The sequence below is a fragment of the Muscardinus avellanarius genome (assembly GCF_963383645.1).
Source record: "Muscardinus avellanarius genome assembly, chromosome: X".
In the NCBI taxonomy this organism is placed as follows: domain Eukaryota; kingdom Metazoa; phylum Chordata; class Mammalia; order Rodentia; family Gliridae; genus Muscardinus; species Muscardinus avellanarius.
Genome location: NC_137792.1, coordinates 40,832,405 through 40,838,696, shown reverse-complemented (window position 1 = coordinate 40,838,696; position 6,292 = coordinate 40,832,405). Strand labels below are relative to the sequence as shown.

Genomic DNA, 6,292 nt, shown 5'->3' with positions numbered 1-6,292 from the left:
CTATTTTATTTTTTAGTTCGAAACAGGGTCTCGCTAAGTAGCTGGGGCTGGTTGTGAACCTGTGATCCTCCTGTCTCAGCCTCCCAAGTACTAGGAATACAACTGCGTGCCACCACGCCCAGATATGCACAGGAGAATTAAAAATCTAGAGAGGTCTTTGTGCTGGTGTTTTCCCACATGCGCTGCAAAGCAGAGGGCAACATGCTATGGACAGATGGGGGCTTGGGTGATTTGCACATTCAGAAACTTCAACCTGTAGAACCGCACAGAATGGGAAATTAGCAAGATGAAGCCATCTATGGCTCCCAAGCACCCTTCCACCAGCAGCCTATTGCGGGAGCAGATGAGCTACCATCCAGAAAATAAGGGAGAAATTGCTAGAAAAGATAACAAGCTGCTGTCACTGTAAAAAGATGTGTATGTCGCCGGGCGTGGTGGTGCATGCTTGTAATCCCCGCGCTTGGGAGGCAGAGACAGGAGGATCGCGCAGGTTTGAAGCCAGCCGCGTGCGCTGGCTTAGAAGACCCTGTTTCCAAATAAAAATGTAAAAATAGGTCTGGGAGTGTAGCCCGGAGATAGAAGGGCTTCCAGGAACCCCAGTACCACCACCAAAAAAAAAAAAGATGTGTATGTGGATTCCAAAGATCCTTTATCTTCCCTGCAAGTAAAAGATGCTGAAACATAGCCAGAGATAAAGGAAATCAGATTGCCAAAAGACCACTTTGATATGATGAACATCAACAGCATTCCCAAAGGCACACTTTCCATTGTAGAAGCACTGACACTTCTTAATAATCATGGACTTCATCCAGAAACATGGACTGCTGAGAAAATAGCACAAGAGTACCATTTAGGCCGGGCGTGGTGGCGCACGCTTGTAATCCCCGCGCTTGGGAGGCTGAGACGGGAGGATCGCGCAGGTTCGAAGCCAGCCTCAGCTACTTAGTGAGGCTCTCAGCAACTTAGTGAGACCCTGTTTCCAAATAAAATATAAAATGGGTCTGGGAGTATAGCCCAGAGGTAGAAAGCCTCTGGGTTCCACCCCCAGTACCACCAAAAAAATGAAATAAAAAAAGAGTACCATTTAGAACTGAAAGATGTAAATTCTCTTCTCAAGGATTGTTACTTTTGAAATCAAAGTCTTTCCTTCTGAAAATAAGGCAATACTATCAAAATGAAGAAAATTATGAAATGACTAGTCCTATGTGAGCTTCCCAATCCCGTGTCCTGTTTATGTACTCATCCTGAGCATATTATAGAAATTACTAAGCCAGGCGTGGTGGCGCACGCTTGTAATCTCAGCGCTTGGGAGGCTGAGACAGGAGGAATGCACAAGCTCGAAGGCCAGCCTCAGCTACTTAGTGAGGCTCTCAGCAACTTAGTGAGACCCTGTTTCCAAATAAAATAGAAAATAGGTCTGGGAGTGTAGTCCGGAGGTAGACCAGCCCCTGGGTTCCAACCCCAGTACCACACACAAAAAAAATAGGGCTGGGGGTGAAGCTCGAAAGTAGAATGCCCCTGGGTTCCATCCTCGGTACCTATAAGTTATAGAAATTTCTACCTCATTAATAAACTTAGGAGAACCACTTATATCTCTTCTGAGATCTTGAATGGGATCATGTGAGTAACTCAGTCTAATAGACTGTGGAATCTTAGGCAGATTGTGTAACCTTGAGACTAAATGTCTACTATGAGTATATGCCTTAGTTTGGGGTTACTGTGAAGATGAATTATATCCTAAAAGACTAAAATGAATTACATACTAAAAGACAAAGGACCAAGCAAGTATAAATTTTTTTATAATTGAGAACAGATGCCTAAGTTGGACATGTGAACTAAATTTCTGGCTTAAGAGACCCTGTTTCGCCGGGCGTGGTGGCACACGCTTGTAATCCCCGCACTTGGGAGGCGGAAACTGGAGTATCACATAGGTTCGAAGCCAGCCTTGCTGGCTTAAGAGACCTTGTTTCCAAATTTTAAAATATTAAAAAATAGGTCTGGGAGTGTAGCCTGGAGTGTAGAAGGGTTTCAGGAATCCTAGTACCACAAAAACAAAATATCTATAAACTAGCCAGGCGTGATGACACATGCTTGCAATTCTAGTACTTGGGAGGCAAAAACAGGAGGATTGCAGATTTGAGAAGAGCTCCAGTAACATAGTGAGACTCTCAGCAACCTAGTGAGACCCTGTTTCAAAACAAAAGATTGAAAAAAAAGGGTTGGGGGTGTAGCCTGGAGGTACAATACCCCTGAGTACAATCCCCAGCGCCACGAGCACGGGAAAAGGGTTGGGAGTATATCTTAGAAGTAGAACGCCTTTGGATTTAATCCCTAGTAACCCCCTCCCACCTTAAAATCACAAGCCAAGATAAATAAATTGGCAATGGAAAAGAAAAGAAAATTCGCAATAGGGAAATAAATGACCAGTGACAATATGGAGGAACCAGGGGTGTCGTTCTGTGGCAGAGTGTTTGTGGATCATGCAGGAGGTCCTGGGTTCAATCCCCAGTGCTGCAAAAAAAAATGTGGATGTGCTGCCTTGTGATCATAGAATACAACTGAAAATGATGAGGTCACATCATTCCTTCAGGCTATGGAGTTCTGGATTGATTCCTGCCCTGGATGCCTCTTCCTCCTCCTCACCTCACAGATGCCGCCAGCTCCCCTGGGCTGGGGACCGTCCTGGTTGGCTGCCATGTTCACACTGGACCTCAAACCTGGGCTTTCTTGCTGACAGCTCCTTTCTCCCCAGGTTCTCCAAGTTGGCAGGGTTCGTGGACTCAACTGAAGCTACCGGAGTCCGAATGAAGATCCCACGGCCTTCGCTAAAGAGTCTGGACCAGGGACCAGGCAGAGACTCCAGGAAACCTGCAAAGACAGTGTCCACAAGGTCAGAATAATACAGTACTCGCCACACAAACATTTTCTTTACTTTTTTTTGGTACTGAGGATTGAACCTAGAGTCATTCTACCTCTGAGCATTACCCCACGACCCATTATGTTTTCTTAATTTGAAACAGTGTCTGGGTAAGTTGCTGAAGTTGGTTTTGAACCTGCAATCCTCCTGTCTCAGCCTCCCAGGTACTGGAATTACAGGTGTGCGCCACCACGCCCAGGTTCATACCAACATTTTCTAATTTCACCAAAGTACAATTCACTGCACTGTATATTATGTGGTAGTCAGAGTCCTGGAAACACCTATTACACGATAAGCATAGAACAAAGAAATCGAGACCGTCACTCAGTAAAGGCCAGAAGGTTATTTTAATTCCACGTGAAGCTGCCATGATTCCACGTGGGGCTGCCATCCTCCCAGCTAGGCAAAATGCAACAGCCGCCCCTATTAGCTCACAGACCCCCTATATATTGTGACCCCAGGTATAGGCACAAGAATTTGTGGAGTCATCTTAAACTTGGCCAATTACAGGGAATGCTTCCTTTTTTGGAAGCAGGGGAAAGGGTGGATGGCCCTTTCAATTTTGCGGGCTCTCTAAACAAAGGAAAGACTCAGAGGTTGCACAGATTTAACACGGAGTATTACACACCTACTTGCTAACCAAAATGGAATGCAAGCGAGACTATGAGGTTTGGACTAAAATTAATAAAGGTTTAAAGTCTAGCTCCACTAACTTTTAGCTGTGACACTCTTTTTAAAAACTTCTTGCCGGGCGTGGTGGCGCATACTTGTAATCCCCGCACTTGGGAGGCAGAGACAGGAGGGTCGCGCAGGTTCGAAGCCACCTACGCTGGCTTAAGGGACCTTGTTTCCAAATAAATATATTAAAAAAATAGGTCTGGGAGTGTAGCCTGGAGGTAGAAGGGCTTCCATGAACCCCAGTACCACCAAAATAATAATAATAATAAATAAAACCTTCTTTAGCCGGGCGTGGTGGCGCACGCTTATAATCCCTGCGCTTGGGAGGCGGACACAGGAGGATCGCGCAGGTTCGAAGCCAGCCGCGCTGGCGTAAGAGACCCTGTTTCAAAAATATAAAATAGGTCTGGGAGTGTAGCCCGGAGGAAGAAGGGCTTCCAGGAACCCCGGTACCACCAAAAAAAAAAAAAAAAACCTTCTTTAGTTCTATTTTTCAAAATGAATTCAAAATGTCACAAGTGGTTCTGAAAATTAAAAGAGATGTCGTTTGTCAGGCACATAGCATGGAACTGGCACAACATAAACATTTAAGATATATTAGCAGGCTGGACGTGGTGGCGCACGCCTGTAATCCCAGTACTTGGGAGGCTGAGACAGGATCACAAGTTTGAGGTCAGTCTCAGCAATGTCAAGAGACTCATCAACCTAGTAAGATCTTGTTTCAAAATAAAAATAAAATAGGGCTGGGGGGTGTAGCTCAGAGGTAGAATGCTCCTGAATTCGTACCCCAGTACAAAAGAAATGTTAATAAGTATTGTTATATAGGTTGATCATCCCCAATCCAAAAACCCACAACAAAAAAATAAAAAAAGACTAAAAATTAGTGCTGGGGGTGTAGCTCGGAGGTACAATGCCCCTGGGTTCCATCCTGGTACTGCAAAAAAAAAAAATCTGAAAGTTTTAGCTGGGTGTTATGGTGCACACTTATAATCCCATTACCTGGGAGGCTGAGACAAGGATCTAAGGTCCAAGGACAGCCTCAGCAAGTAGTGAGATTCATCAACCTAATGAGACCCTGTTTCAAAATAAAAATAGAATCGGGCTGGGCATGTAGCTCAGAGGTAGAAAATCCCTGGGTTCAATCCCCAGAACCAAAAATAAATAATAAATAAATAAGTATATGAAAATGTTCGGCATCATTAGCAATCAGAGAGATGCAAATCAAAACTATCCTGAGATTTCACATAACTCCAACTAGAATGGCAATATTCAAAACACAACAGCAAACGCTGGCGAGGCTGTGGAGAAGTAGAAACTAATACGCTGTTTGTGGGATTGCAAATTACTGCAACCACTTTGCAAAACAGTATGGAGGATCCTCAAAGAAAGGAAACGAACCTACCATATGATCCAGCAATACCGTATCTGCCCCAAAGAATTGAACCCGAACTACCAACTAATTAATGTATATCTATGTTCATAAACACACAATTCACCATTGCCAAACTACGGAACTAGCCAAGCTGTCCATCAACAGATGAATGGATTACAAAACTATGGGATATGTACACAATGGAATTTTACTCAGCCATAAAGAAAAACACAATTACGTCATTTACAGGGAAATGGATGGAACCGGAGAACATTACGCTGAGTGAGATTAGTCAGTCACAAAAAATAAGAAATCCGATGCTCTCTTGAATATGTGAAAGCTAGGGAGAAAATGGGTCATAGGAGAAACTCTAGACAAGGAAGGAGAAACCATAGCTGAATAAATAAGGCGACCTAACTGAGAGGGATAAGAGGAGGCAAGAGGGAAATTCCCTAATGTACATGATGTCCATTCACAAACATATCAAAGTCAGTCAGTAAGACAAACATGAGAAGGAGGGAGGGAGAGGGAATGGGGTGGGAATTGGGGAAGGCCTAAATAAGTGCTGTGTGCATGTGTGCCTCTACCATCTTGTACCCCATTAAGATGTATGACAGCCCAGCATGGTCGCGCACGCTTGTAATCCCAGCATTTGGGAGTCTGAAACAAGAGGACTGCAGTTCAAGGCCAGCCTCAGCCACTTAGTGAGGTACTTTGTAACTCAGTGAGACCCTTTTTCAAAATAAAAAATGAAAAATAGGGCTGACGGTGTAGCTCGGAGGTAGAACACCCCTGGGTTCTATCCCCAGTACCTCAAAAAAAAATTGACTAAAGTGCACCAATAAGTAAATAAATACGTAAATAAATAGCTCAGTGGTAATAATGGCTCTGGGTTCAATCCCCAGTAGTACAAAAAAAGATATTGAAAAGAAAATTGCAAAATTGGAATTAAAAAGTTAAGTTTCTGAAACAAAAGAGGCATGCCATAAGGAAAATATTAACATCCTGGGAATAAATTTTTTAATTATTTCAAAAAATATCCAGAGGTAGTCAGGAATAGTGGCGCATGCCTGTAATCCTAGTACATGGGAGGCTGAGACAGGAGGATCACAAGTTTAAGGACAGCCTCAGAAACTTAGCAAGACCCACAGCAACTTAGCAAGGCCCTCCTGCTTCAAAATAAGAAGAAAAAAAAAATAGGGCTGAGGGTTTAGCTCAGAGGTAGAATGCCCCTGGTTCCATCCTCAGTGCCACCACAAAAAGGAAAAAATAAATATCAAGAGGTAAAACTATTTTTTCTGGGGCCGGATGTAGCTCAGTGGCAA

General features: G+C 43.8%; 1 pseudogene across 1 annotated transcript; it reads left to right on the top strand.

The window, feature by feature from the left end:
• Positions 1-214: 214 nt before the first annotated feature.
• On the top strand, positions 215-1,178 carry LOC308279229 (NADH dehydrogenase [ubiquinone] 1 alpha subcomplex assembly factor 4-like; annotated as a pseudogene). The gene is made up of 3 exons: positions 215-405; positions 601-854; positions 1,089-1,178. The product of its transcript is annotated as an NADH dehydrogenase [ubiquinone] 1 alpha subcomplex assembly factor 4-like (transcript).
• The last annotated feature ends 5,114 nt before the right edge of the window (positions 1,179-6,292 follow it).